The sequence below is a fragment of the Felis catus genome, chromosome D1, assembly GCF_018350175.1.
Source record: "Felis catus isolate Fca126 chromosome D1, F.catus_Fca126_mat1.0, whole genome shotgun sequence".
Lineage (NCBI taxonomy): Eukaryota > Metazoa > Chordata > Mammalia > Carnivora > Felidae > Felis > Felis catus.
The window spans coordinates 20,382,187-20,409,389 of NC_058377.1; the positions used below are offsets into that span (position 1 = coordinate 20,382,187).

Below are 27,203 nucleotides of genomic sequence, written 5' to 3' on the forward strand. Positions count from 1 at the left end.
CTGATTCACCTCTATCACTTTTTTGCCCGCTCGCTCACTCACATGCCCAGCATGCACCCATCACATTGGCTGTGGGTTTCTTTGTACTTTGAGTAAGACTCCCCCTTAAAATTCTGCTATATTCCTCTATGGAAAGCACCCCTTCCAGTTGAGGAGCATTTTTTTTAGTAAGCTCTAGGTCCCCTGTGGGACTTGAACCCATGACCCCGAGATCGAGAGTCGCACGCTCTACCGACTGAGCCAGTCAGATGCCCCAAGAAACATTTTTCTAGTAACACATGCCTTGCACTTAGTAGGGGTTTTACCTCTGTCTGTTGAAATAAGTGGAAGAAAACGAAAAATGAGAGACTTTTGGCAATTTGACCAAGCCAACAAAATCAAGATGAAACTTGGAACTCTGTCTGCTCAGCTCCCGCTGTTACGTCTAACTGGCATTGGTATTGTGTTCACATGCTGCTATACGGTTCCCTAAAATTCCAGATGCGGATCCTGCCATTTTCTTTCTTTCCCTCCTTCCCTTCTTCCCCCCCCCCCCCACATATTTATTGAGCAACTATTATATGCCAGGCCTTGTGCTAGGTGACAGTGATCCAATCATGGGCGAAAGCAAACATTGCCTTTGTTTTTAAGGAGCTTAGAAACTGCACAGTGCAGGAGAGACAGTTGATCAAACAGTGCTTTGAAGGCGTGTGTAATTAGCAGCGGAGGTTAGTACCCTGAAGGAAAAGAACACTGAACCGTGCAAGCTCATTACTGACCTAGCCTGGCTGCAGTGTGAGAGATCAGGGAAGATTTTATGGAAGAAAAGATGATTGTATCAAGAGCTGAAGGAGATAGAAGAATTGAGCAGGTAGGGGGCGTGGGGGTGGGGAGGAGTGCCAGGGTGCACAAAGATTTTGTGGTGGGAATATTTATGCGTTTCAGGAGCAGAAGACCCACAGCATCTGGCTGGAGGCCAAGGAAGATGTAGGACGTGGTTCCACTGAGACCTGGACGTTTACACAGGTGCCAGAATATAGGAGGGCCAAGTAGGACAAGTTAGGAGGCTTATCTTTTATCCTTCCCCAGTAGGAAGTCATTCAAGGTTGAAATCAAGGGTGGAATGTAATCAGATCGATGGTCTGGAAAACAGCTCGGCTGTTCTGCAGGGAATGGACCCGGATGTGGGGGGGAGGCTACAAGCCGGAAATGAGACTCCCCGTTAGGAGGCTTCTGCAAGTAGTCAGAGGACAGGGGACGATGGCTTCACTCAGGGTGGTGGCAATGAGGGTGGAGAAGGTTGAAGCCATCCAGGATGTAAAACTCACCAGGGCTTGGTGAAGGAGTGAATGAAAGCTCACGGCTGGTCTCAAAGTCATGTCTACTTTTGCCCAACTGCCATGTCCACCATGAGGCTCTGGGGTAGTGCCTGGGCATGCAAGCAACAGTCGATGGTGCAAAGGAAAGCACCTCTACCTTCCCAGTGTTTCTCCTCAAAGGTCACACTTGAAGCACACACTCACAGGGAAAACAAACTCTCCTGGGCTGAATGGGCAAGTGTGAATGCATAGGGACCCCCTGGCTTCCCGAAGTAAGAGGTTGTGTTGAACTCTCATGATACTTGCCAGCCTGTTAAGGACCACCCACTGGAATGTTTGCTTTTTGCCAGGAGATGATGATGTCGTGTCATTGTGACGTCATGTGAATTAAAAATAAATCATAGCGCGTTCATTCATTTATGTATCACTTCACTTATTTACCTGATTTGTTTTGAGCACATCCCACATTTTGGCTGTTGTGAATAATGCTGCTATGAACATGGGTGTGCACATATCTACTGGGGGCCCTGCTTTCATTTCTTTTGGCTGCATATCCAGAAACAGAACTATGGGATCACATGGTAATTGTTTTTCTTTTTTTGAGGACTCATCATACCCTTTTCCACAGCAGCTGCACCATTTTATATTCCTACCAGCAAGGCACAAATGTTCCAATTTCTCCACGGTCTCATCAACATTACATCATTATTCCCCAAATAACCTGTTTTCCGTTTGTTTGTGTTTTGATCAGAGCCATCCTCGCGGGTGTGAAGAAATATCTCACTGTAGCTCTGGCTTGCCTTTCCCTAGCGACCAGTGATGTTAAGCATCTTCTCCTGTGCTTATTGGCCATTTGTATATCTTTTTGGAACGATGTCTGTTCCCGTCCTTTGCCCATTTCTTAACCGGGCTGCTTGTTTTTTTGGTTGTTGTCGTGGAGTGGTTAGGCTTCTTCCAAATGTATCTTCAGAAACCAAACTCAACCTGGCTGAAATAAACAGAAGAATTTATTGCTTCATGTAACTGAAAGGCTTAAGGCACATCCAGGGTTAAGGTGTCCTCCCCAAAAGTCATACGGCGAAGCCCTAATACCCAGTATAACTGTATTTGGAAATAAGGCTTTTAGGAGGTAATCAAGGTTACATGAGATGAGGAGAGAGGAGTCCTAATCTGACAGGACCCTCGCAAACTAAAATGCAGGTTTTTAAAGTATATATATAGCAGGAATATTTTTCTTTCCTCCCCCTGCATCTGCTTTCTTTATTGTTTTCTTTCTCAGGTGGGCTTATCCCTCTAAGCTACGATGGGTAGCGTTCCTTCATTAATTCAATACTCCCTGAACTCCTCCTTTGTCCCGGACCCTGTTCTAAGCGGGGACAGGAAAGGTCCCTTTCCTCACGAGGCTTGCATTCTAGTAGGGAGAGACAGACATAAAAAAAGGAAATCTTAAATGTTCTCATCACAACATGGTAATTATGTGACATGATGCTATGCTGGTAATCATTTTGCAATATAAGTGTATCAAATAAACACGTTTTTCCCTAAATTTAGAAGATTTTTAAAAATGTTTTCTTTATTTTTTGAGACAGTGTGAGCAGGGAGGGGCAGAGAGAGAGACAGAGAGGGACAGAGGATCCAAAGCGGGCTCTGTGCCGACAGGCTGACAGCAGTGAGCCAGATGTGGGGCTCGATCATGAGATCATGACCTGTGTCAAGATCAGAAGTCAGATGCCTAAACGACTGAGCTACTCAGGCACCCCTAAAGATTGTTTTTAATTTTTAAGTAATCTCTACACCCAATATGGGGCTCAAACTCACAACCCCAAGGTCAAGAGTCACATGCTCTACTGACTGAGCCAGCCAGGTACCTCTCAAACAAACGCTTTGTACACCTTCAGCTTACACAACATTGCATGTCAATTATGGCTCAATAAAGTCGGGGAAAAACCAAGAAATAAGTAACTGTGTATGTTCAGAATGCAAATTCTATGGAAAACAAAAATAGCAGGAAAAGAGGGTAAGGACTATGAGGGTGTTATGCATGCCTCGTTGTCCATAAAGAAGTATGAGGATCAGCCTCCTGGGGATGTGGGATGATCTGGGCGCCCTGCGCTTTTGTGGAGACTGACATAAACAGATAATGCATATATTGAGTGAGCCTTGGTGATCTCGGGGCACATTGTGGTGGTAGGCCAGTGAGGATTGGCAAGGAGATGAGAGTATTTTTTTAGGAGCAAGCAGAGTTTACAGCCTATTTTACTCCTGTCAGTGGTGTTTTGGAGTCTAAGGGTGGGATGGCCTTTTGCAGAACTGGGGAGCTCCTCCTCGGACACTCGTCACTTGCCCATGGAAGTCTGAAGAAAGGGGAGGCTGGTCTAATCTGAAAGTGATCAACTTAATGCAAGAAGAGAGAGTTTCAGAAAAAGTCTGAGGACTTTTCTGATTCGTTCTGATTGGCCCAGCTTGGGTCACATAGTCACACAAGCCAATCACTAAGGTTAGGGGTAATCAGAACCCTTATTGGACAGGCCTGAGTCCAATTCCTATGGGCTCGGCCTCACCCAAACCACAGGACTGGGAGGGAAAGGGACGGTTTCCTGAAGGAAAATTAACACCAGATGTCCTCCACACCCAGCTCCACATTTCATGGCTGGCTGATCTTTGGGATCAACCTCTCTGATTCTGTTTCCTCAGCTGATAGAAAAATCTAGAAGGTAAACAAATTCAGTAAGACTCACATCACTAAGTTATTGAGTACTGTATGTGATCGTGTACCTAAATGCTATTTGGGAGGTATGCAGTGAGTGCTAAACAAATATTATTACTTCTATCAAAGTTTCCTAAGACACGGTAAGTGCCCGTAGGGAGCTTATAATTTGCAGGGAGATGGAACATACGGAAAGACAATTGCCATACAAAAGAAGATGTTTGTGTGATTTTCCAACGCCTTCATCTAAGGCAGGAGTCACGCACTCACTTGCCTCCGTTGGCTAGGCAGCTAACCCGAGTGAGGAAAGCAGGCTGAACTTTCCTGAACCCGGACACATGGGAGACCATGGCCACATTTCCCAGGGCAGCCGCCATATGGCTCCAGCAGACGGTCATCACGCTTGCAGGCAGGCTCAGTGTGGCCAGAGGGTCCAGTTGTTTTCAAATGAAGCTGATAATCTGGATTTTGATATGAACGTTTTTTTTTTTTAAATATTGGCAACTTCTTCAATTTTGTGTGTGTGTGTGTGGCAAATGCCTGTGAGCCACACAAAACACATACATTGGCCTCATTCTATCTGTGAGCTTAAGCCTACCCACTCTGCGGTTGGCGTCCTCCGATTTCCGGTTCCTTCTGAGAATTTGATAGCATAGCCTTTCTGGCTATGTGTTCACGTGGTAAGCGGGTTGGGGTACAAAACTTGGTGTCATTGCAGAATGAGGAAGTCTTGGGGTCCAATTCTAGCTATGAGTCCTCGGTCAAGTTGCCTTATCCATCTGGTCTGAATTTCTCCGTATCTATAACTAAAGTGTATGCGACCAGATGATTTCCTTTCCTAGCAGCTCAACACTGAATGACCTATAGTTTTCAAAATGTGAGGGAAGAAACCAAAGTCAAATTCTTATCCAGGGGATGCAGAATTCATTTCCATTTGGAAGACCAGCGAGTGCTCCAAGGAAGAGATGGTTTTGAGGGAGTCATCATGCCTGGACTCATGGAGAGTCTTGGGGAGAGGGAGACAGAGGAGGAAGATTAAAATGTAATTATCAGGGGCACCCAGGTGGCTCAGTCGGTTGAGCGTCCGACTTCGGCTCAGGTCACGATCTCACAATTTGTGAGTCCAACCTCCGCGTCGGGCTCTGTGCTCACAGCTCAGAGCCTGGAGCCTGCTTCGGATTCTGTGTCTCCCTCTCCGTGCTCTCTCTCTCAAAAATAAATTTAAAAAACATTTAAAAAAATTTTTTAAATGTAGTTATCATATTTTGAGCATTTACTATAGTCCTGGCACTCTGCTATCTCTTTGCACACGTTATTTTCTTTAATCTTCACAATGGTGAGATACAAACTTCCATCCCCATTTCAAAATAAGGAAGCAGCTGACAATGTAGAAACATTTGTTGAAAATTCAGGCTTCTTGTTTATGCTCACTCAATTCGTATGTAGTAGAACCAGGATGCCAGCCTAGGTGTGCTTAATTCCAAAGCCCATGTTCTTACCGTTGAGTGGAGGAAACAGCATGAGTCAGCTTGTGAGTGGAAAAGCTACCAGCTCCTCTACGTGTTTGGTAGGTTTTCGATCTGTCTGGGCACCTCCTATGCCTTAGCTACGATGGTTAGGCACTGTGAGAGCCATAAAATGAGTACAAACAGGGATTTGACCTTAGGGAGGTAATCTAGTAGAGACAGATGGCGGTAAACTATGGTAGACTGTTTCCAAAGATGATCGGAAAAATCGCTCCCATCCTACTTGTCCTTTGGAATGTGACTTTGACACTGCTCCCACCAGGAGGTAAGGTTTTTCCCCTCTCCTGACCTCTACACCGGTCTGGTGAGTCGCTTTGATCGATAATAGGTGGTGGCGGAAGTGACATTGTGTGCCTTCTGGGTCTAAGCCTTAGGAGGTTGTGAAGCTTCAGCTCGCTCTTTGAAGCCCTCATGGCTGGAAAGAAGTCCAACCGGTCCACTTGAGAGAGGCGCAGCCAGCCGCAATCCAGTCCAGTCTCTGGTCCCCGACAAGCTGCCCCAGGCAACACCATGGGGGGTAGAAACAAGGTGTCCCTGCTGAGACTTGCTCAAATTGCAGAATCGGGAGCCAAATAATGGTTGCTTTTGTTCTAAGTCATTATTATTATTATTATGCCTTACACATAAAGTATATTACATGTGAAGACCCAGGTATCTGGGGGGCAGACGAGGTGGGTGAAGACAAAAGTTCAGTTTGTACAACAGAGTTTACATCAGCCCTTGAATCCTTTTTTTTTTTTTTTTTCCTGCCTCCATCACTCCCGCCTCCAAGTTTCCTGGGCTCAGAAGATATGTGAGGCTGAAGGTGACTGATACCACAGGGCAAACCCTGTCATACTGAGCACCAAATACCACAGCCCCATCAGTCCGCAACAAGAGCTCCCTCATATCAATGAGGGAAAGACAAGAGAGGAGCCAAAATTGCCTCAAAGCTTTATCCGGGGGCCGCAGTTTTTAGGGAGTGTTGAAACATTCCTGATGATTTCCCAGGATGAGTCAGAACTCCCTACATAATCTTATTTTCCTGAGAACTTGGTGACTTTCTCTGCTGACAGCCCACCTCTTCCTCCACCTCTTTCCTCTCCTTCCGCAAGTCTGGATCAGACCAAGGAGGTGGAGTACTGTTTGATTTTTAAGCCTGATGTTCCTGTCCTTCTCCGCCGTTTAGTCTCTCTGGCTAATCATCTGGCCAATCCAGGGCAATCAATCAATTAGCAAGCATTTAAGCACTTTTCATGCATTCATATATTCATATATTCGTGTATTCATTCATTCATGTATTCATTCATTCACGTACTCATTCATTCACGTATTCATTCATTCACGTATTCACGTATTCATTCGTTCAGGTATTCATTCATTCATGTATTCATTCGTTCATTCATTCATTCATTCAACAAGTAGTTATGCCAGATACTGCTGCAGGCCCTGGCAATACGCCAGTGTTTTAGTCTGTTCAGGCTAACAAAGTACTACAGACTAGGTGGCTTAAACAACAAACATTTACTTCTCATAGTTCTGGAAGCTAAAAGTCTAAGTCTAACCCGGTTGGGTTTGGATCAGAACTGAGCTGCAGACTCTTTTCTCATTGCATTCCTCATATGGTGGAAAGAGGGTGAAAGAGCTCTCCGGAGTTGCTTTTAGAAAGCACCTATCCCATTCGTGAGGACTCCACCCTCATGACCTAATTCCCTCCCTAAAGGGCCCACCTCCTAATACTAACATACTAGGGGTTAGGATTTCAACATGTGAATTTGGCAGGACACAAACATTCAGTCCATCACAACCAGTGAAAAAAAGTGAATTTTTAAACACGGTTCATATTTTACTCTGAGTGTAATATTTATGCATATCATTGATAGCAAATGACCAAAATGTTTTGTACTCATGAGGTGTATCCCTCACCTTCTGAGGGATAAAAACATTCAGAAAAGTAGGAGATAATTCAGGCCAGAATAGCACAGGAGGGCCGCACTGGGGAGGTAGTATTTGAGTTGGGTTTTAAAAGACAAAGGGAGTGTAAATGGGCAAAGGGAAGAGCTTTTCAGATGGGGACCAACATGAGAACACGCACGGAGTTGGAGGTGAACAGGCATGATATGTTTGACATACATTAATAGAATTAGACTGACCCAAGGGATGGGTGTCTGTTAGAGTGGAATGTAAAATAAAGTCAACTGATTCCAGTAGGAAAAGATGAGAAAAAGCCTTCAAAATCAAGCAGGGAAACAGATGTTCTCCATAACAAGGAAGAAAACATTGAAGACTGGTGGGGTAGGAGTGGTGTGGAGCACGTCATGTCACATGTAAGTGAAATGCATGTTCTCTGGAGTAGCACAGACTTGTTGAACCTCAAATATGGGAAAAGATGGCAGCCTCCTCCATGTCCTTCCGAGGGCAGCCCAGGAATCAGAATTGTGTTCTGTATCAGGAGGATGGTTTAGAAGGACAAAACACGGTACATTCAGACAGAGTAGCTAGGGCAGTGGAGGCCTTAGAGCCAAACTTATGAGTAGAAGCTGAAGGAAAGGGGGAGACTCAAGGGCTTGAGGAATGAAACTGCCTCCAAATATGTGTAAGGGTTTAGAGGGACCACATTTGCTCTGAGTGGCCAGACTTGGTAGAACTAGGACCAATGTTAATACAAGAGATACATTTGGACTCCTTATAAGGAAGAACTTCCGAGAGTCAGAGCTGTCCTCGCGAGCTAGCAAATTCACTAGCTGACGTTTCACTTAGCAGAAATGTTGGTGGGGAGGCATGTATACAAATATCGGGCAGGTCGTTTGATGAGCTATGATTTGAAGTCCTTCAAACATGAGAGTCTACCCTCCTCAACTCAAGTTCAAGTTCTCAATATCTATAGTAGGAAGAACCACACTGGGTTCTGATCATTACCATTTTACGAGAAACATGCCCTTATCCTGAGGCCCCAACCAACCCTCAAACTGTGAGCATCTGGAAGGCAGACTCTACGTCTTCCTACTACCTGCTACGAAAATACAGGGCACCAGGCTTACCCCAGGTTGTAGAGGCTCTGAGAGTAGGGCTAATGACTTCATAGAGGAAAATAGAACACTTGTTCTTGCTAGGGAAATGTGGTAGGGTTTTTTTTTTGTTTTTTTTTTAATTCTTTTTGTTTTGTTTTGTTCTGGATGGGTACCAAATTTTTAGAGCCAAGGAGGGAGAAGTAAGGAAGAAAAGAAATTTACGATGTGATTCTAAGTGGTTTTACTACACATTTGATTAGCTCTCTAGGGGGAAGATAAAAGCTTAATCCGATCATTTAGGAGGGTGCACACAAGAAAGGAGACTTGCTTAACTAATGATTAGAAAGTGTATCTGGGCCCTAGAAACTATCCTTTTTGCTTCAGGTGGTGAGATAAGTACTATTATTATGGGGAAATTCACACTATTGCTGAGTCCATAATTGTGATATGACTGTGACTTGGCAAAGCACCTCTCATTTTCCAAGACGTTAAAGTCTTGGGAGCTTAACTTACCAAACGTGCAATATCTTCACATTGCCATTCATACGCCAACCATAACGCAAGTGCAGCAAAAGGAGTCTTTGGGATAGAAAAGTCATGACGAAGCTTCTCTGAGTGAGTACACCAATATCCCCTCCCTTTTTTTTCACCATCTACTGGTTTCTGCATCCTCCGTAGCTGGACTGATAATTTCATTCTCAAAGGTTGTCAATTACTTTCTAATTACTAAACCCAGTGAGTTTTTCCTTTGTTCTCAATTCTATTGCTCTCTGCAGCGTCCTATTTCACCAACTTCTTGAAATCTCATGATTGTTTGGCTTTGGGGTGGCTTTGCTGTTCTGATTTTCTTACTACTTCTCCGACGGCTCCCCTTCTCTAGTGCGTTGTGAGGCCAGAACTCCCCGGCTCTGCCGTGATCTGGTTCTTTATCCATCTCTCAGACCCCACTCGTTATGTCCATCTTCGACCAACACGTCTGTGTAGATGGTTCCCGGAAGCAAAGACCATCTTATTTATCTCTTGTATCTTTGTACCCGAATACGTACCTCATATACTGGAGCCAAAATACAATGAACGACGTTCATGGATGGAGCACTGACTTCTTTTGATTTCAGGTCTCCAATTCTCACTGCTCACCTAAACTTGGATCTTCTCGATCCCCAAATTTCTAAAACCAAATTAACCCTGTTTAGTAAGTTCACCTGTCAGAGAGCTGCACTGTTGTCATTACCTCCCAGCCAGGAGGCAAAGCACTTAGCTCCCTTTTCTGACTTTATTTCTCTCACTCATATTCAGAGCCTCGAATTCATCTTTGTCTTGCTTAATACCCTGCCCCCGCTGCCAGGCAGTGTCATCAGGCCTCTGTCCTACCGCTCCACTGCAATTGACATCACTGTTGTCAATGGATACATGAGAGCTTTTATCTTACCGGACCTCTTTTAGGACTATTGGCCATTACTTCCTTTCAAAAACTTTTCTCTTGGTTTTTGTTCTTCTTACTCACTTCCTTCTTCTCTGATCTCTCTTCTGTTCCCTTTGCCAGTGTTATTTCCCCAAATATGATTCCGGTGCTCTTCTCCACGGTCATACTTTCTCTTGATATTGGCAAATCTGCCTTTGATTTGACCAGTGTCTGTCCCTACATGATCCCCGAACAATATATCTCTAGCCCAGATTCCTCTGCTGAATTGAACTGCCTAAAAGATATCTTGACTTGGGTGTTTATAGGAACCTCAAAACCAGCACCACTAGAATGGAACTGTATGAGTGATGATGGGCCCAGCCCTGTAGCAAGCCTGCTACTCTAAGACCCAATTTGGTTGTCTCCTTTAGACAAGTGAGGATTCGCATTTTTGATTTGTATCTTTAAAATAATTTGGAAAGACTATATACCCTCCTTCACATCTTTAAGTGGACATTCAGAATTGTTTTGTTATAAGTTTATATATGTCAAGAGGTACGGTTTGTAACACAGTGTATTAACATTTAAAGTATTAACATTTAAACATAAAATTACTATGGCACTTAAAAAACTTACCCAATGGAACCTGAATGACCAGTCTGATACTCAGAATCATTCATTTGGAAATACATGAACTTTTTCCAGTTTTACTGAGAAATAATTGACATACTTCATTGTAAAAGTTGAAGGCATGCAACATGATGGTTTGATTTACCTATATGGTGAAATGGTTAATGTGACAGGTGCAGCTAACATCCATCTTTCCATATAGATACGATAAAAAGAAAGGAAAGAAGAAGAAAAATGTTTCTCCTTGTGATGAGGACTCAGGATTTACTCTCTCTTTTTACTTTATCCTGGGTGGTCTAGGTGGTCCACCTTTTGAGTAACCCTGCCTTTCCCTTCGTATTTAATTCCTGCTCTAATGTTTTAAATTCACCAGTAAAGAGTGAACCCATCAGCCCAGGGTGACCTTAAACAAAAGATTTCTGTGTAAAGGATTTACCTTCAAAAACTTTCCTGTAGATCCTTACAGGTGTGTCAGCTGTAGTCACATTGTACTTGTACTTGTTTATCTTGTAACTGGAAATCTGTGCCTTTTCACCACCTTTCTCCAATTCCCCCTCCCCCACCCCCAACGCCTGATTAATGGTTAAAAATTTTATATATTTCTCCTTGACCTTATTATTTCCACTTTAACTTTCCCCATTTAAACGCTTGGAAATCTTCTGTTGCTGGCCCTTCAGACTTCTGTGAAACAAAAATATAAATTGAAGTTGAAAAAAATGTATATTTTGATGCCATAAGTATCTACGTGTTCAAAAGAGTTATTATGAAAATTGTTAATACATAGTCAAGTTTATTGACCTTTTAAATTAAACATAAAAAGTACATTTTATTGCAAATTTATCGTTTAATGAGATAGATGAGACTTTTATGGTTTTCCCCAATCAGTTCATGTACCTATGGTTTAATATAACATATTATTAGAACAAAACAGGGTTCAGCACCAATTCTACCCCTATATTACTTTTTAAAATGTATGTATCAAAAATAGCTCTGTGATCTATCATTTAAAAAGTGTATTTAATGATTTATCAGGTGATAACCCCATGAGGTCTCCTTTGAGTTTCAAAAAGCTGGAAACCATCTGACATGCAGAAGTATTTATTACCTCATCATTATAATCAACTGCAGTATTTTAATGTTCATTTATTTTTGAGAAACAGAGCCAGAGTGCAAGTGGGGGAGGGGCAGAGAGACAGGGAGACACAGAATCCGAAGCAGGCTCCAGGCTCCGAGCTGTCAGCACAGAGCCAGACGCGGGGCTCGAACTCATGGACCATGAGATCATGGCCTGAGCTGAAGTCGGATGCTTAACCAACTGAGCCACCCAGGTGTCCCGTCAACCGCAATATTTTAAATACTCCTCTTTTGGGGCCCCCCAGAAAATTTTTCCTGAGGCAAGGCACTATGGGAATATTTGGAATCGGTGGGAGTGTGGCTTTCTTCTAAAGTGGCAGGAGAGTATTTGAGAAAGAGAGTTGGAGAAGAGCTAGTCTAAGGCCTTCACCATGGGCACACGCTTAGGCAGATCGGTTTGGGGACGGCTGTGTATGGAAAGCCATTTGTTTCACGTCTCCGTGCCCAAAGCTGGATGGCATGAGTGGATGCTACGTGTTGTCCATTTGGTATCAGCTCTCCCTTTCCCTTTCCTAAGAAAGCTGTACTTTGGGTCAAGTAGCTACCTCTGCCACAGAAGGCACAGGGGAACGTGTCCTTCCTGCCCTGCTCTTGAGGAGAATCCTGATTCCTCTTAAGCCCATCAGTGCCCTGGCAATACTCACTCCAGTGACCTAAGTTGACCCAGTCAGATGCAAGGTTTGTGAGGACAGATTCCTCTCTCTGGTAGGATATGAACAGGGAGCATGGAGACCTCTAACTGCCACTGGCTGTCCTTTTGGGTCTCCCGGGGAAAGCCGCTTTAGGATAACTATAGACTGGGGCAGAGACTACGGGCTTCAGATGAACCTGCGGCCTGCCCGACTTCTGGACTTTCCGTTATGCGAGGTAAAAATGTCCTTATTTCACAAAACAGTGCTCTGCGCCCACATACGATGAGTCAGCAGATAAACACATAGTTTCAGCCGTCTATTTTCTCTTGCCAAGATCTTTATAACACTTTTTAAAATGATCTTCCTGTTTCTATTATTTTCATTGTCCCATCCATTTATACACTGCCATCAAGCTTTTTAAAAAAACACCTGTTTAGCAATCTTTCAGAGATCCCCACAGTTTATAGAAGAAAATCCAAGCCTCCTGGTTTTGGTATTCCATGTCCTACAAATTCTGTCCCTTGCCTACATTTCCAGTCATCTCTTGATGTCCCCCCAGTTTATAAGAAGCAGTGTGCTACATTAAATACAAGCATTGCGATGTAAGTTGAAAACCTGACTTCCCTGTTTACCAGCTGTGTGATCTTAGGCAAGTTACTTAACCTCTCTGAGCCTGAGTTTTCTTCTCCGCAAACTTGAGGAAATGCTGCCCACCTTGAAGGGTCCTTGTGCTCGTTATACATGTTGGTAAAAAAACGTAGAGCTTCGAAGTCATTGTAAAAAAAAAAAATAGCTTTTGCTGGTATTGTTGTTGTTCTATCTTCTATATCTGCCATTTCTAGGCTACTTCTCTTTGTGCAAACACGCAAATCCATTGCAACTGCCTGGAAAGCCGCCAATTTCCACGCTTCTTTTCTCTTCCTTATCCTGTCTGCAGAGCTTCCACTTTTGACTCAAAACTATCCAGACAGCACCTGCACTGTGCAGCCTTCCCAAGGATCTCGGCCTAAGTTCACCCTCCGCCTAAGGAGTCCCTCGGTGCTCCCACAGCACTTCGTATATCCCGTTGACTATTTACACACCTGCTACCAGTGTGTGGAATTCTGGGTGGCCTGCATTTTTTCTCATTCATTTTTGGAGCTCCGTGGCATAGAATGGCGCCGGGTCTGCAACAGATACCCCATAAATGCTGAACAAGTGAGAAGAAAGAGCAACAGACTACGGCATGTGGAAAGTTTACCCAGGGAATGTCTCGGAGAAACGCTGTGTCTCTTAGCAGCGGCAGCAGCCGCGGGGATAACACCTGCTATTTGTGGACTTCTTTGCAGTTTGTGAAGCGCTTCCTATATTTTATCTTAAACAATAAAATCCTTACACGATCCTACGAGGGGCTTTTTGGGACTCCCCCTGCGTTAGGGATGATTAAATTGAGGTCTGAAAGGGTAAGGGATCGGCCCTTGATCAACAACCGAGAAGTGTCAGAGTCAGAGCACACAGCCAGCATTTCCCAAAAGAACTCTGTGGATGGTTCGGGCGCCAAGCCAATATCCGAGAGACGGTGGAGTCCAAAGTGGACTTTATGTATGGATTACCAAGAATATTTCTCTGCAGCCCTTTATCGTACCATAGCACCATACTGAGTGGTACCGTTGAAAGAATGTTTAAAAATTTTTTTAATGTTTATTGAATTTTGAGAGAGACAGAACGTGAGTGGGGGAGGGGCAGAGAGAGAGAGAGGAAGACACAGACTCTGAAGCAGGCTCCAGCCTCTGAGACGTCAGCACGGAGCCCGACGTGGGGCTCGAACCCACGAACCACGAGATCATGACCTGAGTGGAAGTCGGACGCTTAACTACTCAACCAACTGAGCCACCCAGGCACCCCATGAATGTTCAAATGAAAGTTGAGAGATCTGGGTTATAGACTTTTTTCTGTTACCAAAAAAGTCTGGGGCCCATTTATTTAACTTTCCTGGGCACTGAAGAAGTTTTCAAGATGATCTCTAAGGCTCCTTCTGACTTTAAAAATCTTTAGTTAGCAGGTAGCTGCAGTATGGCTGGCTTAGAGGAACTAAATGTATTTTGGCAGTGTTCTACAGCTTTGGAGATCGGTAGAAGGCAAAGGTGCAATTTCACGGACAGGAGGCAATGGCAGGAAAGGAGGGAAGCAGAGCATTCTAATCCTCAGACTACGCTGTTCATTGTCATTTGCCTAAGTGTGGCTCCAGAGATTTCATGAAGTCCCGTTCCTTCCCTGTACTGTGAGATAAAACGCCTTTGTCTCTTCTCTTGCCATTAATTCCTTTAGAAACAGAAGAAATTGATTTGATAACTTTGATCAAAGAGGATGCATCCTTTCCCCTCCACAGACCTCTTAACTTCCAGGTTCAAAGAAGAAATCAGAGAAAAATTGGTTTTGAACTCTGCTTTTTAGAGCAGCTTATATTGCATTTTAATTTAATTTGTTAGAATTTCACCTTCTGCCTTTGGTGGGCTGATTAGATGAAATAAAATTATATCTGGGGGATCTATGTTACCAAGATTGCTTAATTCTTCCTTTTGAAGTTGAACTGTCAAGGCCATAGACTGTCCTCGGGTAACTTCCCAGATTACCTCCTGCAGTCATGGCTTCCGAGTCTGTGTGTCTCTGATGTAAAAATAGACCCAGAGCTTTCTTAATAACAGAACTAGACTGTCCTGCTAAGACAGGACAAATGTGTACGTTTGTAACAGTGGGAACTAGTCTGTTTGTTCCCAGCATTTTCAGCCAGTTATTGGAATCATACAATTGTCTAAACCCCGAGGCGTAGGACACAGCCTGGGACAAAACAGCTCCCAATAAACATCTGTTGATGAAACTAATCTAGTCTAGTCTCCTTTAAACAATTTTTTTTTAATTTAAATTTTTTATTTTTGGGGGGGGGGAGGAGCAGAGGGAGAGAGAGAAAGAGAGAGAGAGAATCTTAGGCAGGCTCCACAATCAGTGCAGAACCTAACACCGGCCTTGATCCCACAACCCTGGGATCATGACCTGAGCTGAAATCGAGTTGGGCACTCAACCGCCTGAGCCACCCAGGTGCCCCCCACTCTCTTTTTTAAAGCAGGAATGCTTTTGCAGGATCCTTGATATGGCCATAGAGCTTCTGATCAAACACTTTGCTGACCAGGCACATCATGAGATAGCTTGCTTATTCTACTATTTTCTAACATTGTATCCAATCTAATATGAATACACACTATTTAATAAATATCTAATATTTAAAAAAAAATTTTTAATGTTTATTTATTTTTGAGAGAGACAGAGCACAAGCGGTGGAGGGGCAAAGAGAGAGGGAGACACAGAATCCGAAGCAGGCTCCAGGCTCTGAGCTGTCAGCACAGAGCCCGACGCGGGGCTCGAACTCACAGACCGTGAGATCATGACCTGAGCTGAAGTTGGATGCTTAACCGACTGAGCCACCCAGGTGCTCCCCCCACCCCCCTGCTTTATAAAATATTTATTTATTTTTGAGAGAGAGATAACAAGCAAGCACGGGGGAGGGGCAGAGAGGGAGGGGGACCCAGAATCCGAGGCAGGTTCCAGGTTCTGAGCTGTCAGCACAGAGCCCAACGCGGGGCTCGAACCCACAAGCCATGAGATCATGACCTGAGCCGAAGTCAGTCGCCCAACCGACTGAGCCACCCAGGCACCCCATAAACATGATCTAATATTTTGAATATTATTCTACTATTTTTCTCCTTGCCCCCATTAATTCCTGTTCTGGAATCAGAGAACAGTAGCATTTGATAGAATTACTCCTGTTGGCAAACTGTCAGCTCTAATTGACATCTGTTGTTGGTAATCTGTCCAATCTTTCTCTCCTCTTCTGTTTCTAACCTTTTGCTTCTCCTTTAGGGAGCCCATAACTTCTCCCTAGAAACTTCTGTTTCTAATTTTCACAGACCCAGAAACAAGAGTTAAAAAGTGGAGGCACCCCATACTACATACCTAAATATTATAAAGTCTAAATTGAGCCGATTGGTACATAAAATATGCTCTATGATTTTACTCTCAGAATGCCAAAATTTTAAATTTTGTGTAAAACTCTGGTTTTTATAGGACCTAAAATCAGCAAAAATATCGTTTAATTTAATTATACTTACACCTCTGGGCGTGATGTTGAAGGACTGGCAATGTCCAGATGCACAGTAAATTACGTATTTCCTAAATTATTACATGTTTATTCTACAAAATCTATTTGTCTTGTTTTCATCCTAGCACAATCACTAATTATGTTATTATAATTAATGTGTTCATATAATTTGTGTTCCATTGACAATAATCTAAAGCAGGGATCACCAAACGTTTTCTTAAAGGGCAAGATATGGGGCGCCTGGGTGGCTCAGTCGGTTAAGCGTCCAACTTCAGCTCAGGTCACGATCTCGCGCTCCGTGAGTTTGAGCCCCGCGTTGGGCTCTGGGCTGATGGCTCAGAGCCTGGAGCCTGCTTCCGATTCTGTGTCTGCCCTCTCTCTCTGTCCCTCCCCCATTCATGCTCTGTCTCTCTCTGTCTCAAAAAATAAATAAACGTTAAAAAAAAAGTTTATTAAAAAGGGCAAGATAATAAATATTTTACCCTTATGTGTAGTCTCTGTCTCAACAACTGTACTCCACTATTGTACTGTGAAAGCAACTCTAGACAACATATAAATTAATGAACGTGGATGTGTGCCAATAAAACTTTATTTACAAACACAGGTAGGCAGCCTGTTGGCAGTAGTCTGAATAGCTTATCAACCCCTTTTCCAAAGGAATTAAAGATAAAATATAATTCAGTAAAAATGTATAAAACTTGAAATATCCAGAAACTATAAATATCCAGAAACTATATTTATAGTTTATATCCAGAAACTATAAATAAATTTATAAGTAAAATTATTTTCAAATATTTTTTTCAAATATGTTTTTCTTCTAAAATAGTCAAAATCAGACATGCCTGGATGGCTCAATTGGGTGACTCTTGATTTCAGCTCAGGTCATGATCTCATGATTTGTGGGTTGGAGCCCTGTGTCAGGCTCTGTGCTGACAGCGCTGAGCCTGCTTGGGATATTCTCTCTCTCTCTCTCTTGCTCTCTCTCTCTCTGTTCCTCCCCTGCTTGTGTTCTCTCTCTCTCTCAAAAAAACTTTTTAAAAAATAGTCAAAATTATCTTAAAATTAAAAGACTAAACAAATTCTAATTTTAAGTAAAAACTATTTAAACAAAGCTAAAATTTTAATTTCTGGGGAGGGAATTTGCATAAATCTCATTAGCCTTTTTTTACAAAAAATAAAAATATCCACAACTCTAGTGTTTAGTAACCATCCAGTTGCCTATGTAAAGATTTAATATACTGAATGCATGCTACATTTATATTTATATCTATGTCCAGGTGTTTATAAATATTAAGAGTAGTCTGAATCATTTCGTATTATAAAATGTTGTTCAGCCACAGGCTTGTGATTGTGAAGCTAATTTATGAGTATCTATGGAACCATAAAATGAAATACAACGCGAAATAAGAAAGTGGATAATTAGCACTAGTGGGAAAAAATATTTCAGAATTCACGCTAAGAGGAAGGACATGACAATTAATAACATAACAAAACACAGAATTGCCTAAGTGCTTGTTCTATTACCTAAGTAATTCCGCCACTGAAATCCTCTGCTTACTCCACAGTAGTAACTATCTCCAATGTCAGGGGCAGCATAAGCCACAAAAGTTAGCATTCTGACGAGGTTTTTCTGTTGAGGACACAGGTCAAGAGATGCAAGGACATTTCCTTGTGCCTGACTGGTGTTAGTCATAGGAATGGACGTTGAGAACTGTTCCCCTGTGATCAAGTGTTCTTAAGTAACTATGGGGTGTGTGTGTGTGTGTGTGTGTGTGTGTGTGTGAGAGAGAGAGAGAGAGAGAGAGAGAGAGAGAGAGAGAGAGAGAGAGATGCAAAGTTCTCTAAAGCATGAGTCCAAGGCAGGACAGGCCAATATGCCTTTTCCATTCCCTCGGATTAATAGATATAGGGTTGGGGAGATAATACAAGTTAGAATAATGAGGTCAATTTTAGAGCTTTATTGGAATTAAAAGGAAAATGAGGCTCTCTTCACACGGCATTGTTACAATGGAGGCCGTAAGCTTAGAGCTGCTGGCAGCCATCACGTGGAGAGAGCCTGCCTGAGAATGAAGAAGGACAGATAATCGGAGCCCAGAGATAAAGAAAGACTGAGTCACAATGGCATTATTTGAGGCTTTGGATCCTGCTGTGTCTGAAACCTGCTAGATTCCTAGATTTTTCACTTACGGAAGCTACAAAGTTTCTTTTCTGTTTAAACCACTTTCACTTGGATTTCTATCATTTGCAACCAAAACGATTCCAATTAATATGTGATCTTCTGGACACTGGAATCCATTTATTTAATGACTCCCTCAGTATCGCCTGGCCTCCTCTGCCTTTGAAGATTCCTTGAAAATTAGATAGATCTAACTGTCCACACAGTACCTACTCTACTCTTACAAACTCCTCAGATCTCGCACAGCCATTTGGGAAAGAACTGCTGGTAAACTTTACTAATCACTCCACCAGAGAAGGCAAAATGCAAATGCATTTGCCTCAGAGCCAAGATACATGGTATTTCCTTGCTATTATCTGTACTAATCCCTTGGCTCCAACCAATGATGATTGGATTAATGGCTCCAATTCTTCAGGCTTCCCTGTATCCGTGTCCCTTGTTGTCTAACTCCATAGAGTCCTCCCACTCTGACTCTGGGTTTGGTCATGGCTTTGACCAATGAGGTGTCAGCAAAATTGTCAAAGGCTTGGAAAACATATGTGCATTTCCATTTACCACTCTTGCCTTCTGTCGTTACCACGAGAAGATTTTGACCTGGCTAACCGGGTAGAGGGTAAGAGTCACGTAGAACAGGGTTTATTCACCCCAGTCAGGCCAACTGAGCCCTAGATCAGCCATTAGCCAGTCAACACCATGCACAAGAGTGTGCCCAGCCAACACAAGTAGGGTGACCGTGCCACCCTGTAACTGACTGTTGACGCATGCGTGAACCCAGCCTAGATAAGGTAAGCAAACCCCGCAGACTCAGGAGCGACCTAAGTGTTTTCTGTCATCTGTTACCTAGGTTTTGGGATTGTTTTTCACATACAATTGTTAAAACAGTAGATAACGGACACACCAGCCTTAAAAGTGCTACATCTGATAGGTTCTGTCAGCTCTGTTAGAATCTCAGTTCAGGCCTTTTAGATGCTAAAAAACAAAGAGACTTGAAATATTACCTCTCTAGAGTTCAGATGCGTCTGCACAATGAGGAGTTATACTAAATGTGATCAAAAGTTTCTTGAAGCACCAGAAAAAAAAAAAAAAAATTAGAAGCATCTAGATTGAAAAGGAAGAACTAAAACTGTCTTTATTCACAGAAGACATGATCATCTATGTAGATAATCCTCATATTTGCATAGCGGCTCTATATTCTATATCTGACAGATCTTGTATCTGTAATCCAAAGGATTCTAAATTCATTTTATGTTATATCTGCCAACTCTTCAGTGGCTTGTATTTTATGTTTAGCGGTATTTGTGAGCTCATTGTCATAATAGGTGGAACATCTAAGAGCTTAAATTGGGGATTGGAGACACTTTCTTGCAGAGAAGATTTGCTTTTGCTTTTGCTTTTGACAGTAACTAGAGGGTGCATCTGATCTGGGACTATGTCAGTGAACTTGCCCCCACCTCTTGTATCCTCCTTGCTCTCCCTTGAGGGCTTCAATTCATGGTGGAGTCCCAGACTTCCCATCCTCCCCCTAAACATTGGGCCAAAACTCAGCATCCTGGCTGCACTATTCATCCCCTGATAGATCAGGCTTGAACTCTCTCTCGTTTCCTTTCTCTCTCTCTCTCTCTCTCTCTCTCTCTCTCTCTTTTCTTGCCTCTTACGTCTTTCCTCTTATGAGGCTGGTAATGTCTGAAGTAATGTATCCTACGGGGCTTTGCGGCTCCGTAGCAGGTGCCCCTTGGAGCAACCGTTCAGATATTGCCAGAACAGGAAGAAGTTTCCCTTATCCCCCCTTTCCCTGCTTTTCTCATCCCTGACACAGGGTATTGCCTGCAGATACACAAACCATGGTGCCCGCTCAGGGCAGGAAAAAATGTCAGTAGAGCAGCCTGACCATCTGGAGAGGCTTGGCACGGGGACATATTACTACACAGAGATGAGTATCTAATGTGACCAGGCTGAGTTTGGATGCCGACATCTCTGAGGAATAGCTATTTGGATTCCTCATGTTGTTTCAGGCCCCAGAATGGGGCTCTGGCTTTGAACCTCACTCTCAGTTCTGAAGTCCCAGCTCTGTTAGCCCACACCACGGCCACATATCTCTTCAGGATTAGAATGTCGGCCCCAAACGCTGCCCACCTGATGGGGATTCTTACCCTGCTCAGCTCTTCCCAATTTTCTCCCCTGGTAGATGGGGTTCTAATTCCTGTAACTCCTGGTTATTCTCTGGAAGTGAACAGATCTCTTAGAATCATAGCACAGCTTACTTTTCCCCAATATTCTTACCTGACCACCTAGAATTTCAGACTTCTGTGTCCAGGAAAGGGAATAATTTCCTGGTATCAATACTTTGTCTTTTATTACATCTAAGTTTTCTCTTTTCTTTTTTAAAGTTTATTTATTTTGAGAGAGAGAGCGCGCGCGCTTGCACAAGTGGGGGAGGGGCAGAGAGAAGGAGAGACAGAATCCCAAGCAGGCTCTATGACATCAGCACAGAGTCTGACACGGGGCTGGAACCCATGAACCGCGAGATCATGAGTCGAGCCGAGATCATGAGTCAAACGCATGGGGCACCTGGATGGCTCAGTCAGTCGGTCAAGTATTGCCTTTGGCTCAGGTCATGATCTCACCGTCTGTGGGTTTGAGCCCCGCATCAGGCTCTGTGCTGACAGCTCGGAACCTGGAGCCTGCTTCAGATTCTGTGTCTCCCCCTCTCTCTGCCTCTGCCCTGCTCGTGCTCTGGCTCTTTCTCCTTCAGAAATAAACAAACATTAAAAAAAAAAAAAAAAAAAAGAGAGAGAGATGCTTAACTGACTGAGCCACCCAGGTGCCCCAAACATCTAAGTTTTCTTGATCTGTACCCATTGGTACAGGCCAACCAAAGGAACAGGCCAACCAACTCTGTGGTTTGGAGGTGTCCTTAAATCGCTCAGGCTCTAGAGCTAAGACAATTTCTCCAGTCCCATCTGGGCCCCGCTCATTTACCCAGCCTTCTGCTACTGCTCCCTGCCTCAAACGAAATCCCAGGGCTCACCTCAAATGCCATCAACTTCAGGAAGACTTCCTGACCTTTCTCTTCTCCCCAGCTGGGTGGGGCTTGTTCATTTCCAAAGGATCCCTTATTTTCACTCAATTTATTTCATACTTGTACTACAATCCCGTGTTTGTCTCACCCTTCTTACTGGATTGCAAATTCCTTCAGGGAGCTGTCTCACATCTTGTAACTCTTGAGGCTTATGAACGGAAAATAGAATTGAATTAAAAAGAAAACCATATTCTTAACATCACCAGTTTTTACAATTGTATTCCCCACCCCAGCCCTCAGATCGGAGAGGGCTTAATAGTTCAATGAACACAGATGTAATTATTTAAGCCTTTCTAGAAAGAAAGTTCCCTTTCTCTCCATAGCAGAAAGACCAGACAATCTTGGGTTAGGAGAGAATGTAGGAGGAAATGGGACTCAGGACTAGGGGACTCTGGGAATTCAGAGAGAGAAAGCCTTGTGTTTCTGGTGTCAGGGGAAAAAAAAGCTTGTGCTGTGAGCAGACACCAAGAGCATATAGTAAATGACAGTAATAAAGCAGGGGCCAGACACTCGGGCGTTGACACCTGTAACTAAAAGATATTTTTATAGCCCTGCCAAGGAGTCATGTTATCATTTCCTTTATTATTAAGCAGCTGGTGCTCCCGAGATGCCCCAAGCCTTTACTTCCTTTATGCTTTTAGCAGTGATATTTATTACTGCTGTCTTCTCCCATTTGTCTGCTGGGATTATTATCCTACATGACTCTATGTCTCCAGAGCAAACGGCTCCTTCGGAGGGTGTAAAATATGCCAGATCCTCAACAAGAGAAACAGGTTTCTAGTACGGACTCAGTAACTGAAGCTCCAGTGAAATTAGAAGCCAGTCTCTTGGCACAAGCCTGGCCGTTTCGGTAATCTTTGGACTTCAAAGTTGTTTCCTCCCTGTTACAGCTCTCTTTCCTCTCTTTCACAGGCATATTAAAAGGAAAAGGAACCCTTCAGAATCTTCTGGAAGCCCTTCTTCTCCCTGCTTCAACTGGCTCCACTCTGGGTGGGCCTAGTGACAGCCAAATTTTCTGTGCCCAGTTAACAAAAGAGCCACACGCATCCCTGCTGCTTTTGTGGGTAGTACAGAGGGGACAATTCTGTATGCAAATGGTACACAGTCTAGGAAGGAAGAGGCCAACCAGATCTGTGGTTTGGAGGCCTGGGAATGAGGAGTTAGACTAGAAGCGTGATGAAATAGGCTGGAGACTCATGAAATCCTCAGCTGGTACTGGAGTCCCCTCGGCCATTACACGCTCAGCCCTCCCGACCCCCCAAGACCCTGGCCAGAGGTAGACAGAGATCGACTGCAAGGTATGCATGTTGCATCCAGTCAGAGCTGCCTGAGAAGGCAGTTCACAAAAATGGGAGCCGGATTAGACGTTAGAAGGAAGGCTACCAGGGAGATACTAAATCAGGGACTGTGCAATTTCATACCCTAAACGGAGGCACATGGTGTCAACAAGTAGAAGGCCAAGGCTAAAGGTCTCGCCGTGCTCTTGTAGAATTTAACACTACAAATTCTTGGGGCACTCCTGTTCATTATTTAAAAAAAAAAAAAAAAAAAAAAAAAAATATATATATATATATATATATATAAATTAAAAATACATTCTATTTGCTTGCAAGCCGAAGGTATCATCTGTCTCTCCAAAATGTATCCTAGGGGGCACCTGGGTGGCTTAGTCGGCTAAGCGTCTGAATCTTGATTTCAGCTCATGTTTTCTCGGTTTTCACGAATTCGAGCCCTGCTTTGGGCTCTGCACTGTCCATGCAGCACATGCTTGGGATTGTCTCTCTCCCACTCTCTCTGCCCCTCCCCTGCTCTCTCTCTCTCAAAATAAATAAATAAACTTAACAACAACAACAACAACACCTAAAATGTATCCTGAATCTGACTCACTGTACCTTCTCTACCGGGACCACCCTTGCACAAGCCACCAAGTTCACTCACCTGAACAAACGCATTGAGTCCCTAACTGGTTCCCCGTGTCAACTCCTGCTGGAGGTCCTATCTGCTCTCCACATAGCAGCCAGAGCCAGCTTCTTAAAAAGTAAATTGAATCCTGTCGTTCCCCTGCTAAAACTCTTCAGTCATTTCCACTTTCACCGAGGATGAAATCTGAACTCCCGCCCCCCGTTTGCAAATCTCTGCAAAGCTGCCCACGTCCCCAGCGTGTTCCCCTTACTTTCCCTTCCCTCGCTGCAGGTCAGACACTGCGGCCTTCTCTCGGTTTCTGAAACATGCCAAACTCGCTTCAGCGTCTTCAACTTTGCATTGACTATTTTCTCTTCCTCAAACAACTCCTCCTGGATCGCCACAAGTTCTGGCTCCTTCTCAGACTCGTCTCAGCTCAGATACCTTCAGAGAATCTTTCCCCATCCTTCTGGCAAGTCCATGGCTGTGTTTAATTTTCTTCTTAACACTTATCCTTATCTGAAATTGTGTTTACACCTTTATTTTCTCATTTTTCCCAGTACACTCTGAGAGAAAAGATATTGAACTGTCTCATTAACTAATGCTTTCCTGTGTGGCAGATTCTCGATTGATGTTGAATGAATAAAAGATATACACAAGGATTTAATAAGCATACTTTGACGTCCAGAGTAAGCCCATCTAAATGGTAAGTTCATTTATGTTGGTATGACTTGTTCTTAGGGACTCCAGTCTGATTCTGCTTTGGTAGCATTAAGTTAGGTAGTTAATCATCTCTCCTAACCGTTTGTTAGAGATTCTCCAGTCTCTGCTTTTCTGGAAAGGACAATAGAATTCAGGGCTTTGGGGGGGCGCCTGGGTGGCTCAGTCAGTCAAGTGTCTCACTTCAGCTCAGGTCATGATCTTGCAATTCGTGAGTTCGAGCCCCGGTTTGGGCTCTGTGCCGACAGCTCAGAGCCTGGAGCCTGCTTCCGATTCTATGTCTCCTTCTCTCTTTGCCCCTCCCCTGCTCACACTCTGTGTCTCTCTCAAAAATAAGTAAACATTAAAACAATTGTTTAAATAATAATTAAAAACAAGAACTCATGGCTTTGGTCTTTCACTTTCCCACAATTTCTCAGAATTACTGGTGTGGGTCTGACATTGCTTTTGGTATGTTATTTCAGCACTCTGGGAAGAATCTGTCGGAGTCTGGACACTTGACTTGTAGGAGAGAGACTGCAGAATCTCCTCAGTGCTTTTTCACTGAATTGGGGTTTCACTCCTTAGTTCTTCCCATAGGCCTCCTGAGTCTATAGCACCCCATTTGGACCCACAGGAGAGGCCCTTCACATGGTGGCTTATAATCCGTCGGCAAACAATTTCCAGAATTGACTCTGCCTTGACCTCCCGGGTTCCTGCCAGGCCCCTACACTGCCTGTATAGACAGATCAAGCCTAGCGCTGGGAGGAAACAGGATAGGGTGTTAAGATCTGGATCCTGGCTACCTGAGTTTGCATCCCAGCCCTGCCACGTGCTAGCCTTGGCCTTCGGTTTTCTCATCTATAAATGGTCCTGACTTTATCAGCTGGCCAGTACCCAGCTCCACTGGGACAGGACCCCTCTTTGTTCTTACTAGTCCATTCGGGAGTGGGATCCAGAAGCTGGGGACGCCCACAGACCTCCCACATTGCCTGTGACACTGTACTTCGCCGTTCACCTCTGGTTTGGGGACCTCCCTGCTGGGATCACTGCCTAGTGCTTGTCACCAACCTCCCCACATGTCACGGGCCATCTGCCTGGGTGGGCTTTTCTCATTATGTCTGCTGTGCCTCTCTGCAAGGGCAGAAGACTTAAATTTCGAGTCCTAGACTTGGTTTGGAATGTCCTGCAGCCAAATTCCAGTTCTGATAGCCCCTAACATTAGGTGAAGCAACCGGTGGCAGAGACAGAGCAAGGGGACTTTGACAAAGGACAGGGCACCTCGTCGGTCGTCCCTACCAAACGGCTTTAGGGATGGCTTGTTAGTGTGGCTGTACAGAGCTATCTAATCAAGACTCAGCACCCACTTCTAAGATTTACGGACAGCCCAAGATCCCAGGCTGGCCTCTCCTAATTCCGCTTTTCCACTCTCGTGTTCCAGCCTAATTTCTTTTTTGGCCTTGCCTTATTTCTTTCACACGAGGGGGAATCAGAGCCAGGGAAAGCCTTTTAAGAATAAAGCATCTAACCCGCTGTGCTCTCAGTAGCCACTGCCTGTCAGGAATAGAGCCTGACACGGTTGAGGAATCGGATAGATATTCTCTGCGAGACACTTCATGTTCCAAAGCTTATTAACCATATTTCTGATTAGCTAATTGCCTGGCACCCCATACGGATTCATTAGTTTTTTCATTGTATTAATTAAAAGAGGAAAGCAAAGTCTGAAGCAAATAAAGACCTAACCCCAAGGTTGGCAGCCGGTGAGGCTCAGCTGAGAGAATACGGGAGCCCAGGGGGCACCTGGGTAGCTCAGTCAGTTAAGCGTCTGACTCTTGGTTTCGGCTCAGGTCATGATCTCATGGCCCCTGGGTTCACGCCCCACAACAGCCTCTGCGTCAGCCCAGAAGAATGGGAGTTCTGTGTTTGAGAGACATTAGGAGCTGTCCCAGGAGAGGAACACCTTGGCCCTATTCTCTCCTTGGAGGACTCTTTCCGTTTCAAATATGGAAGAAACCTCATACAGTTCCTCCAACCCAACTCTCACTTAATAGAGGACAAAAGTAAGGCCCAAAGAAGGGAAATGGTTACCCCAAGTTCAAACCCCCTTTTTCCAGACTTGAGTGTGGGCTTCCTGAGATTTACCTGGATAGGTCTGGATTTACCTACCACCTCAGGCTGTCATACATCCATACCCCACCCATATCCTCTTGCCTCTGTTTTTCAACAATGTGTCACAACACCCAGCGGGGAAAGAGTGGAGGAAGCCATCCTAATCCCTTAGGTCAAATGTGTTCCCTAAAAGAAAGGCCCAGAAGCCCCTAGCCCTCTCTGTGGCAGGACTCCTGGTGGAGCCTTGTTTCAATGCCCAAAGTAGATCCTGCAGGCTTGGGTGATGCCCATAGGCAGGGGGAAAGTCCTAACTGGATTAACAGGCTTGGTTTATGGGACCAAATCCCACTACCCTCACTTGAAAGCAGGCTTTTTGGAGCACAAATCAGCCGGTGATACAGACCAGATGGGTGCTCCCAGGAGGAGAGGAAGAGAAGTCCCCTGCTTGGCACCCCTCCCCCAGCCAGCCTGGTCTCTCTTTCTGCGGGTCTGACAAGGGGCAGCTGGTGACCCTGGGAGGGTCATAGGCAGAAACATTAGCTGAGGGCCTGTGGGCAAAGGCCAGCTTGGAGGAAGGGACATGATGGTCCCAGAGTACCCTTCCCTCAGAGGCAGGTGCTTACCGAGGGTTTCTTCTAAGAATTCAGGAAAGCTGGTACCCACAGGCCTTGTCAGAGCGTCCAACAATACCCTAGTCATCAGCTCTTTCCCCCCTTGGACTCTGGCAGCACACTCCCTGGGTTTAAATTCTTGCTCTGCCCTAACTAGAGAGACCATCTTGGGCAAA

The 27,203-nt window shown here is 44.2% G+C and overlaps 1 long non-coding RNA gene across 1 annotated transcript; it reads right to left on the minus strand.

Moving 5' to 3' along the window:
* Positions 1 to 1,701: 1,701 nt before the first annotated feature.
* Positions 1,702 to 11,152, minus strand: LOC109491863. Its single transcript, XR_002736132.2, has 2 exons — positions 10,990 to 11,152; positions 1,702 to 2,286 (listed from the first exon to the last, which is right to left on the minus strand). It is a non-coding gene; the product is annotated as an uncharacterized LOC109491863 (long non-coding RNA).
* Between the last annotated feature and the right edge of the window lie 16,051 nt (positions 11,153 to 27,203).